Consider the following 11,342-nt stretch of genomic DNA (forward strand, 5'->3'; position numbering starts at 1 on the left):
TAAAAATAGGGAGCATTTTAGAGCTGAAGAGATTTGAATGGCATAGGAATAAAAACCAGAAACTGCAAGAGGAATGCTGCTGTAGCTGAAACAGCCCTGCTGGGATTTTTAGCTTTGTGTCTCAGTCAGTTAGAGTTACAAAATGCAGATTTGCCTTATCTGGGTCATTTTGGCTGAGAGAACACATGGTAGTCCCTTTGTGAAATAAACAATTAGCCAGAGCAAGTGGTCATCTGTCTAATTCTCTTTCTGTAGCTACTGCTATTCCCTTCTCTTGTGTGAATTTGTTTGTACAGATGATTATTAATAGCAAGAAGCTTTCCATTTTTGCAAGTTTTATAAAAAATGCTGGAGCCTCTAGTTTTCAATTTGCATCACTGCAACATGGCTTGTTTGTCCAGAACCAGAAGGTCAAAAGACTTTTATCTAGATAAAATTATGAAACCTTATGCTTATGTATTAGCCTCCTCTCCAGAGAAGACTGGAGAATTTTTTGCCTGAAGTCCTAATTCAGCAACTGCTCTGAAGAGATCCCTTTAAAAAGCTTTTTCTAGGCTAAGAAAAAAAAAAGGCTGAAAAATCAGAAAGCGGTTTCATCTAATTCTTAAGCAGCTGTGCTTTACAAGCCTCACAACTCCTCTGCCATGACTGGATGCTCATGGTGTAGGCACCACTGGGGGTGGTGCTGCCACCTCTGCCTTTGGGTGCCCATTCCATCGAGACTGGCATTGGTGACTTTTCATGAAACAGCTGATTTGGTGGGATAAAGACACAAACCAGGAAAATTTCCACAAATTCAGCTTTTGTTTTTTGTCCAGGTTACATGTTTTGTGAATTACAGTATTGGTAACATAATCTCATATCTTCGTCTAGATTTCTGTGGACTTCTGTTTGAAGGGTTAAATGCATTTGCCTAATTCATATGTTAAACCTTACACCCAGGGAGACTAAGAAAGAATAATTATCCTGAATTTCACAAAATCACATCCTTATTTCCAGAGCTTTTCTAAGGTTCTCCAACCATGCCCAACTGGAAGGATTGTTACACCCTAATGAACCAGCTTCTTCTTTAGAAAATACTGGTTCATCCAACTAGAGCAGATGGCATTTTAGAAAAAAAGAATCCATATGTTTCATTTTCTGCCATTTTAAAGTCTAATAATCAATTATGGTTTAGAGTAACCAGGGCCAGTTAAAGGGCTTTAAGTGCTTAATTCAAGGTGGGACTGGAGATTTCTGGTATTGGTAGAAATTGGCTACCAAGAGATACCACCAAATATGCCACCTGATTGATGCCTGCTTCCAGATCCTGTTTAGCTTTGTAGAATTTCCCCCTTGAATTAGGGGAATACTCGAAAACCCTCCATTGCACTGTCACTCAAGGAATTTGCTTGCTTTTCCCAGAAAGCTTAGAAAACTGTTTTGTTTTGATTTGTTTTCCCCCTCATTTTCTTTCATCAAATGTAGCTCCCACTTTCTAATAAACTTTGGAGCTGACAGTTGTTCTAGAGTTACAACCAATGTTCAGCATACAGGGGTGAATGAGGATTAGTTTGAATTCTAAGAGGAGAATTTCAGCTCAGAAGTGAGCCAGGTCAGATTCCAAAAGCAGTGAATTGTGTCCAGCCCCAGTGGGGTGGGTGACTGGCACCTGAGCTGCAGCTTACATGTTAAATAGTTAATAGTTTGTGATTATGTCTCTAGGAAAGGATACTGCAGATAGGTACCCTTATATTCTCTGAAGTTTTTTATATGTTTTTATAGATTAATTGTTTGCCAAACCTGAAAACCTCTCATTTTCTGTTGCTGTTGGAAAAAGATACTAGAGACAACTGAAAGAAAATGACTGTTGTGTGGCAAATGGCTGGACCTGAGCAGCAAACCACAAACCAACCTCATCCCCCAGAAGCTGCTTCACAGAGGTGTCTGTTTGGGCTAATACAACATGTGCTTGCTGTGAGAAAGGAAGGCAGGGCTAGATGTCCTGCATCTGCTTTTCTTGACAACCCAGCAGTGTGATTTCTCCTGCAGTAAAGGGTGTTGGAAAGCTTAAATAAATCTTCTAGGAGCATGGCTCTTGACACAGGCTTGGGGCAGTGGGGAAATGGCCCTTGTAAGTGAGGGGAGCCTGGGGTGAGAAAGAAGACTCTTGCATCTTTCACTGAAATAATTCCCCAAACACTTTTCAGGTTTAGAACAAGTGGGGAAAAAATAGCTTGTGTGGGATCACCTGAATGACAGTGCCTTGCAGAGCAGGATATCCTTGATTTCCTGATGACACATCAGGACAACAGTTCTTTAACACTTACAGAGTATATTTTATCTTCAAAGCTTCGCTAACATTAGCTAATTAATCCTCATAAAGCCTGAAGGAGTTACATATGTATTGTTACAAGCCATGGACCAACAAAGGACTTCACAGTTATCACCGTGCCTCAAGCTGTGGCTACTGCTGGCAGCATCCAGGGCAGGAATTAAGATGATCTTACTAAAAAGCTTTCCCCCTTCCCACCCCCAGCAAGTGGCAGTTCAATGAAACTGTCAACAGTGATTTAGAAGTTGTGATTCAAAATGAAGCTGGACTACTTCTATCTACCACAATGTAATGCAGCCATTCAATTCAGCTGTGAATGCTTTAACCAAGCAGGCTGTGGGGTGCAGCCTGGGCAGTGGGCATCCAGGGGTGTCCTCAGTCAAAATCCCAGCCAGCCAGTGCCAGCTCTTGCTCTGCTGGAGCTATGCTATAGCCCTGAATGTTCATCTTCACACCTCAGGGAAATGAAGGAGATCCATCTCTGCATCCATGCCCAGGGAAAGTGAGCAGCACTGTAACTCTGCACAAACTGTCTCTAGCTGTATAGCTGGATGTGTGTGTATATATATACATGTATATGTACATTGTCCTGCTTCTCTTGCTGCTTCTTCTAATGATACCAGGGGTGAAGCAACTGTCTTGAAGCATCTTGCTGCTTGGATAAAAAACACCTGTTCCTCCTTAGCCTGGATAAGGCCATCTGTGCACAGCTGAGGTGAGATAATATTTAGGAGCCTTCCAGGGTACTAAAGACTGCACTTTCTTTGACATCTTATGCTGTTCAAGCTCATGGCAGTGCTCCCTTTGAACTTGCTTACTTGTTATGTAGTTCTCCCCACTTGCATAAATTGAAGTAGAGTGCAATTAATGTAAATGATGTGGCCCAGGGAGAGCCCATGGGACAGAATCCATGCTGGTAGGAGCCAGCTGATGTTGGACATCACAGGTCTCTGCACTATGTACCAGCATGTTTGAGATCCATCACTCAATAAATCCCACACTGCCTACCTTTAGAGGGTGTTATATGTGAAAAGCTGTTTACTCTGTAGTTACTAAAAAAGACCACTGGGGTTGTGGGGACCTGCATAAAAACTGCTGTGGTAGATATGCCTTACAGAACAGATAGATGTGGCTGCAAGGCAGCAGTTTTCTGCTTGACTGAAAGTCAGACCATGCACCCTGAAGGATGTTTGCTTTTGGCCTGTTGTTAAAGGCCCACTTTAATGGCAATTCCACTGCCATCTCAGTGAATCTCTTCTAGAGAGTCTATATCCTCTTTATGTTTTCCTAATATTTAACCTAAATCTTTCAAGTTGTCACTGTTGCAATTACATTCCCATCTGTTACTTCTCCACAATTACTTCCTGTCCAGTCCATTGTGGACATGGAAATGATTTACTTTCTTTGTGTGACAGCTTGGTTGTACTTAAAGGATGCTGTTGTGTCCCAGCTGGGACTTTTCTTTGATTTAAACAACCCTGGGTCATTCAGCCTATACTTGCAGACTGTGGTTTCTAGAGAGCTGATCTATTTTCATCCTTCCATCTGGTATGTCCCTGGTTGTTCCAGGTCCTCCACAGGACATACTGGGGATGTGACCTCACCAGTGCTGAACCAACAAGCAAGAATTACTTCACTTGTTTTCAACATTACCCAGTGAGAGAGCTCTGCTTTTTGGGTGTGTCAGTGTGTACTGGGGGCCCAGGGTAGGCACAGACCCACGTGTCACAGGGGAACAGCATTTCCCAGTGGTCTAGAAAACAGCTACATGATATATTTACCTTCCAATTTTCTCTTCTTCCCTTTTTCATTGTACCAAGAGTAGTAGTGAAGGAAACTTATCTCTGTTAAAAAAATTTCTTCTCTTGTAACTTCCTCATTTGGGACTGCTAAAATGCAGCAGCACTAGTGATATCACAGCTGTACTAGAAAATTCATTCCAAAATTATACCCAAGACTCGACCAAGTGAAGCAAACTAATTGTAATGAGTGAGTCATGATAAACTGTAGAAAAAAAGTTCAGAATATTTAGCAGACATACCAAAGGTCACATGAGAAAAACACAAAGGTCAGTTTGAGAATTATTAAGTTGTTAATATATTAAGTTTTGCTCCTTCAGAAACTAAGTCATGTAATCCCAACTGAAAGTGAAATACAACTATTCTTGTGAAGAAATACAAAAAAAGCCAACTGGAAGTACACAGAAATACATAACTTTTACCAAAATACTGAATGTGGCCTAGGGGTGTTGCACAGTCAAGTGGCTGCAACTTGACCAATGTTGATTCCAACGGGAAATGGAAGCACATTTTGACTGGAAAATGTAAAAAGAAAAATAAACATTGCTGTAAGAGAGAGTGGACTGTGTTTCATCAAAAGTGAATTGGTGTTTTGGTGATCAGAAAATTTTCTACTTTGGAAACAGTAAAGGGGGTGTCTTAACTGTAGGTGAATGACCTTCATGCTTCAGCTACTTCTTCCACTTCCCCAGTCTTGGCAAAGAGGCTGATGAACAGAGGCTCCTCCCTACATTTGTCACTGTGTGTTGCAGGAAAAGAATATAACAAAATTTGGTGCAGGACCCTTTGAAAAGGAAAGGTGATTTATTTTATACAATTCTATTTCCAGTTCTTCAAGTTCATTCTTGCAGATTGTTCATGTATGCACACACACACACACATTTCTCATGTGTGTTCACACTCACTCAAGAACCTTGTGCTGTCAGTGCTCAGGGAAGCAGGCACAAGAGATGCTGAGCCTTGACCCCTTACCATGTCTCAGCTTTTTCTTTTCTTTGGCTAATCCTTTCATACTCTCTAGGAACTGAGAAATTACTGTAGTGTAATAGATTGACCCCAAATCTTGCTCAGTCCTTGCTCCAAGGATGTAAAGCAGGGTTACTCCCCTTTGTATTTGTTTCTGTTCTAAGATTATAATCCTATTTCCTGTTGAGACAAAGGAGGACAGTGGCAAAAAAGCTGCTCCCATCTTGCTGTTACCAAAGTGCAAGATTTGTGCTGGTGAGCCATTTCCAATGGGCTTTATTGCAGAATAGACAGCTGGTCTTTATGGGAATGCACTCCCCAGCATCTACAGCTCAATTTTTGCCATTCATATCCTTGGTAATCAGCGTGGGTTATTCTTTTATACCTCACTCTCATTTCTTATAGTGCTCTGACACACAGGAATTTCCATTCATAAGTCAGCTAGGGTAATCTTAATATGTCACAAATGTCCACAGAGATGACAGTCTGCAGCCAGGACCTTGTAACTTGAGAAGTGTTCTTCCAGACTCCCAGAAGCTCCTAACTCAGCAGAAGCTGCCAGATGGAGAGAGCAGGCTGATGCAGCCCAAACACACCTCTCATCCCAGTGAGGAAGGAGATTATTGCTGCCATAGTAGTCACTGTTAGCTCCTGCATAAGGTTGGATAAGAAGGGCACATGTTTATTTTATTTAGATAAAATGAGGGCCAAAATGTAGGCTGGCAACAGTGAAAGCTTTTACTAAAGAGAGCTATAGGAGAAACCACAATTCTGTGTTATCACTGAAGACCTTCTGAAATAATTTCTTCATTCCCTGGTGCAGATTTGCCCCCACAGCAGCCCACACTGCCCAAGAGCCAGAGTATCCTGGGGCTTTCTCAGGGCCACAGCTTTCCCTCCACTGCTGAGATACCTCACCCCAGGCAGGCAGGAAAAGAGGTGTCCCTCTCTTCTCTTCCCCTCCTGTAAGTCAGGCTATTCTGTCTTTTCTCTAGACTTCCAGGCTTCTTGTGTTAAGGATACACTGGCAAAACTTTATAAATTGCAGCCCTTGAAAGAAAAGACATTTTATAATCACTTTATTAGAGTTATGCTATCCATCCTACACTGAGCCTTTCTTAAAGATCAAATATGATGTGGCTGTAGGAAAAAGCATCCATCTCTGTGTACCCATATAGTTGGTTTTAGGATGACACACTAAGGTTCATGAGGAGGAAAAGGAAAATACACTAATAAAGCTACAATTACTGTGTTAGGTCCAAAACATAAATCCATGTGTAGTTGTTACAACCTAGCTAAAGAGGGGGTAGGAATCCATCATATTATTTTCCTGGAGTTTTATATATCTACTCATAGAGTTAAATGAAAATGTGTGTGTGTGTGTGTGTGTGTGTGTGTGTGTGTGTACTAGCTAGATTTATAGACTCTCCTTAAAATGTAAGTATTTCAGGTCCTGCAGACAGAGCACAGAAACAGAAGCTGGGATTGTTCCACCCACATAGCTGGTTTCAACTCTCATTTATTTGGATGTATTTGGCAGTACTAGAGGGACTCATGCATACTTCACACAGCCATTTCTCAGGACACTTGTGAAAATTTGGATTTGAGCCTTGAAGCACCATGAAGCAAGAAGGAAGCTAATTCTGCAAAAAGCATTTCCTTTGGCAAGTGCTACCCCTTCCCATGCCAGGACCCCTCAGTGAACCAGAGCCTTCAGGCCACCTCCTAGCTGCTACACAAAGCTCTGGTTAATAGCTGTGTATTTTTCATGCATTTTCTTTCCTCTGTTAGATATTTTTTGCTAGATCTCTAGCCAGGCCAAGTTAATGTAGCTTTGCTGGTTTGGGGTACTTGAGGATGTAACCCTCAGTCAACAGAAAAGAAGTCCCTTATTCAGGTGCCAGTACATTATTCAAGCAGCAGGACAGTGTATTCCTGTAAGTACGCACAACAAGCAAAATAAATCACAAATGCTCTGAACTTCATTATCTGGGGTGGCAGAGAGGGGAAGGAGAGATTTTGGCCGGTATCATGGTCCCACCAGGGTCCGCAGCAGGGCAGGTATTGCAGAAGCATTTCTGTCTCTCTGCAGGAATCCCTGGTGGGCTCTGCAGGGCTTGCAGCTCAGGCTCAGGCACCACAGCCTCTGTGCCAGGTGGCAGCTGTGCACAGGTGTGTGTGCACACCCTGTCTGGGGGCTGCCAGTGTCCTGTGCTCCCTCCCTGGGGACATGAAGTCTGCTTGGGCTCAGCGGGACCGGGAGCAGTGAGCCCCATCCTGAAGGGCTTTTCCTGCCTCCTTCATGCAGCCCTGCTGGCTCTGGGTGTCATTACCTCCAGCTTTCACCCATGCAGGACTGATTTACTTAAGTATAATGAGTTCTTTTAGTGCCTTCATATTTCCTCACTGTGTTCATTCCTCCCAGCCTTGCCTTTCTCTGAGCAAAGCCATTCCTTCTCCCTGGACTCCCCGTGCAGGACAGGCAGTCCTTGGGGCCTGGCAGAAATCCCTTCCCATCTGTTCAGCTTTGAATTCCTCTGGTGTGACACCCGCTACCTGCACGGTGCAGAGCTCCACAGGGGCCCTTCTCAGTGCCTGTGATGGTATGGATGTTTCCTCGAGGATGAGTAAAATCATTTCTGAATTCATTTACCACAGTCTAGGAGTGTGTATGATCAGCTTTTAGAAGTACTCAGCCTGCAGCTGAGTACCCTGTGATTTTATCTTCTTTAATTGATTTTCAGCTCTCCATCTAACTGCAACAGTTTTGTTACCAGCCTTTGCTTTTCCAGATAAATTGAGCCTCTTTCTGTTTTTCAAAGTAATCTAGGTCTTCCTGCATGACATTCCAATCCTTTGCTGTGCTAGCCTACTTCCTAAATTTGTGACATCAAAACATTTATTGATGTACATATATATTTTAAAAATATATATTGATATAACTTTCTTTTTCATAAATTGCTCTGATGAAGTTATTGTACAGGAACAGTCCATGAGCATTATTCTCAGCACTTGCCTCAGCAGAAACCTCTTTCAGCACAGTCTCTCCTTCTTCACAAGAATGTGTTATTCAGTAAGCTCAGGTTATAATTTATCTCATTTACTTTCATGTTCTCAACTTTTGTTTTATTTAGAAATTGTCTTAACAAATTGCACAGTACTGATCTCAGAAAAAAATTACATAAAATTGTCCAGATTACTTTTCATTTTCTTCCTAGAGGTGCTAGCAGTGCTGTTATCCAGGGAGACAGTGCCTCTTGACAGTGTCATTTGGTGTCATGGTTACTCAGAACTGGGGAGGGACATCACCTCCTTGTGTTCCCTCCCTCTGCACTGAACACACCTTTAGGTTTGGAACCATCCTTGAATTACCTTTAATCTTCACATCATTCCCGTTTCAGAGCAGTTCTGCTTTTTCATTGTTTTCTTTTTATTTATATAGCTGAAGATCTATCTGTTATTTTAATTTTCTTTGCAACTGCATTTCTAAACTCTGACCTTCTGTTTTCTTTGCTGATCTCTTTTTCCATTTCATCGAAGTGCTTTGATTACTTGAACTTGAGGTGATTAACTTTGCTTTATTTTAAAAGGGACATGGGGTCTTGTGGCAAGAGACGTCCCTTGCCCTGTGTGTACTGGGGGCCCAGGGTAGGCACATGCCTTGGGGTGTGTGAGCTGGCCAGGGGCTGAAGCTGTCCCAGTCTTTCTGCTGCAGTGCTATTGTCTCTCTTGCTGCCTGGAGTGGGGAAAGTCCAGAGCTCCAGGGATTTTTTGGCAGGATACCCATAGGATGATCTCTATATTTCAGGATGGCTGTGGTAATCTGGGATGTCTGATCTCCCTATGAGAGACAGCCAGTTTGAAGTTATTATTCATCCTGTTAGATCTGAAGCATTTCATTAGAAGTTGTTTTTTTTCCCAACTTACTAAATTTCAAACTCTCTCCAAAGTCAAATCCCTGAGTTTTTTAGTCAGCTTATTTTCCACAGTTGTCTCCTGGTAGTTAGTTCAAGAAATAGTAACAGGTCTATTTTTGTCCATTATTTGATTTAATTTAACTGAGCCAGCCCATGCCCACTCACTGCAAAATTTTGTCTATGGTTAGCTCTTGTGTGATGCATTCCCCTGCTCACCACTGCATTGACTCAGTGTCTCTGAAGAAATCTGGGTCTCCTGATCCACAAGTACTTAGGCTGTAAAAATGATGGTGGTGTTTGTTCTGCAGTTGAGGCATGGGATGGGACATTTCTGTGAGAGCTTTATTGGGTATTAGAACCTTTCCTGATGCTGTTCCTGGGGGCTGTCAGGGATTCAGTAGAACCAATCTTTACTGTCATTCCTCAGATTTACTTTAGCCCCAGCAGATTTCCTCTCATCCATCTGCCTATTCTCTTTCCTTTATGAACTACCACATCACGTTAATCTGCCATGATAATCTTTATTTCTGTGTTTCCTGAACAGCATGTACCTTCCAAGGACTTGTGAAATTTAAGTGATTAAATCAAGTCGTTTTTAGGATAGTTTTTCCTTAGGCTTTTCAAGTCCTTTAATCTGCACTAGTAAAGACTAAGTAGCCCTTTCACTAACTTTTCTTAGCCTTATCTTCTGCCTTAGGCTGTCAGAGAATAGAGGCACATACTTTCATCTGTGAATCATGCAGTGCTTCAGTTACACCCTTTCTTTTTCTTCTTGCACTGAAGTTTACTGGGAGATCTCAACAAAAACAACATTAATCATTCCCCCCACCCCCGCCCCTCTTTAAACTTGTTTTACAGATTAAAAAAAAAATCAGTGAAGTCCTCTCTTGGAAACCTGTTTGCCTTGTGTGAGGAACAGGTATTTCTGGGTCTTTATTGAGAATATCTGAGCTGTACAAGTACGATGCTAATGATCACCACCCCTTTGGAAGAAAGGAATGCTCTTAGCACCTTTTCCACATATCATCCCTCCCTGAGGCTGCCAGAGACACCAACCTCCTTGGTTTTTCTTTGTCCTTTATTATCTACTCTACTATCCATCTACTGTGAGTCACTCATAAACCTAACCTAATCGTGACAAACGTGGGAAGAACTAATCTTCAGTTCATAAGATGAACTGAAGTGGATTAAATAATGAAGGCATTGATGCCACTTACTTGTTTTGATTTGTAGGTGTTTAGACACATTTTCAAGTCAACAGGGAAGTATACACAACTTGTTGAGTTTAAATATTTCCTGGTTATTATCTTTTCTTTTCTAATAAACAAATTAATTTCCAAGTAACCACAATCAAGCAACTCAAGAAGAAAATATTTATATCATGTTGGCAATTGAAACAGTTACCATATTTGTGATGGGTGTCTGTTGTCAGGTAGATCCTCAACAGTGTTAGTCATTTTCTGATCTACTTATTTATGTAATCTTTGTGATTTACCATGTCATAGAGAAGAATCCATTACAGTTTCTGCAAGAAAGTGAGATGCTACATTAGACAACCAAGTTCCCTGGAACTGTTAGCCATATATATTCTAAATAAATTGTTTTTCTTCTGTTGTGAAGTCAAAATAAACTTGCTAAAGCAATAGCAGTATTTGTCAATATTCTAAATTTCCTAATAAATTCTCTTTGCCTGTAGCTCCTCCAGCTGGGGGGAGACTGGGTTGAATGGCTCAAGAAAGTAACATTTCTAGCATCCTAACACAAAACAGTGCAGGGCCATTTTGTGAAAACAAAGCTCGAGTGTCATGAAGAAAGTTTTATTGAATCAAGAACTTGATGTCAATTGTGCTTTTCAGTTGTGGAAGCCTGTTGTTTATTGCAGCACCACATTTTGTGTAAGTTCCTTCCTGATTTACAATAATTCACATTGATAGACTTCTAGACTGACACTGCCCCCACAAACAAAAATTTACAACAGCTTCACCTCTGATCTTTCAGTGTTGGTTTTCAAGGACTAGGGCCAAAATCTATTCACCACAAGTAAATCTGGGAGGAAGTTTACTTACTATGAATATTAATGAATGTTTACCTACTATAGGTTAATTTGTTAAGCAGAATTTTGGGGGTTTGATAACAGGTCAGTTTACATGACACCAAGTCTGCTGGCAACTGAGGGAGTACACCTGTCTCAAAGGGGCAAAAGTATAAGAAAGACATTGAGTTGCTGGAGTGAGTCCAGAGAAGGGCAACAGAGCTAGTGAAGGTTCTCCAGAACATGAGGAGTGGCTGAGGCAACTGGGATTATTTAGCCTGGAGGAAAGGAGACTCGGGGGAGACCTTATAATT

Source organism: Melospiza melodia, chromosome 6 (genome assembly GCF_035770615.1).
Source record: "Melospiza melodia melodia isolate bMelMel2 chromosome 6, bMelMel2.pri, whole genome shotgun sequence".
NCBI lineage: Eukaryota > Metazoa > Chordata > Aves > Passeriformes > Passerellidae > Melospiza > Melospiza melodia.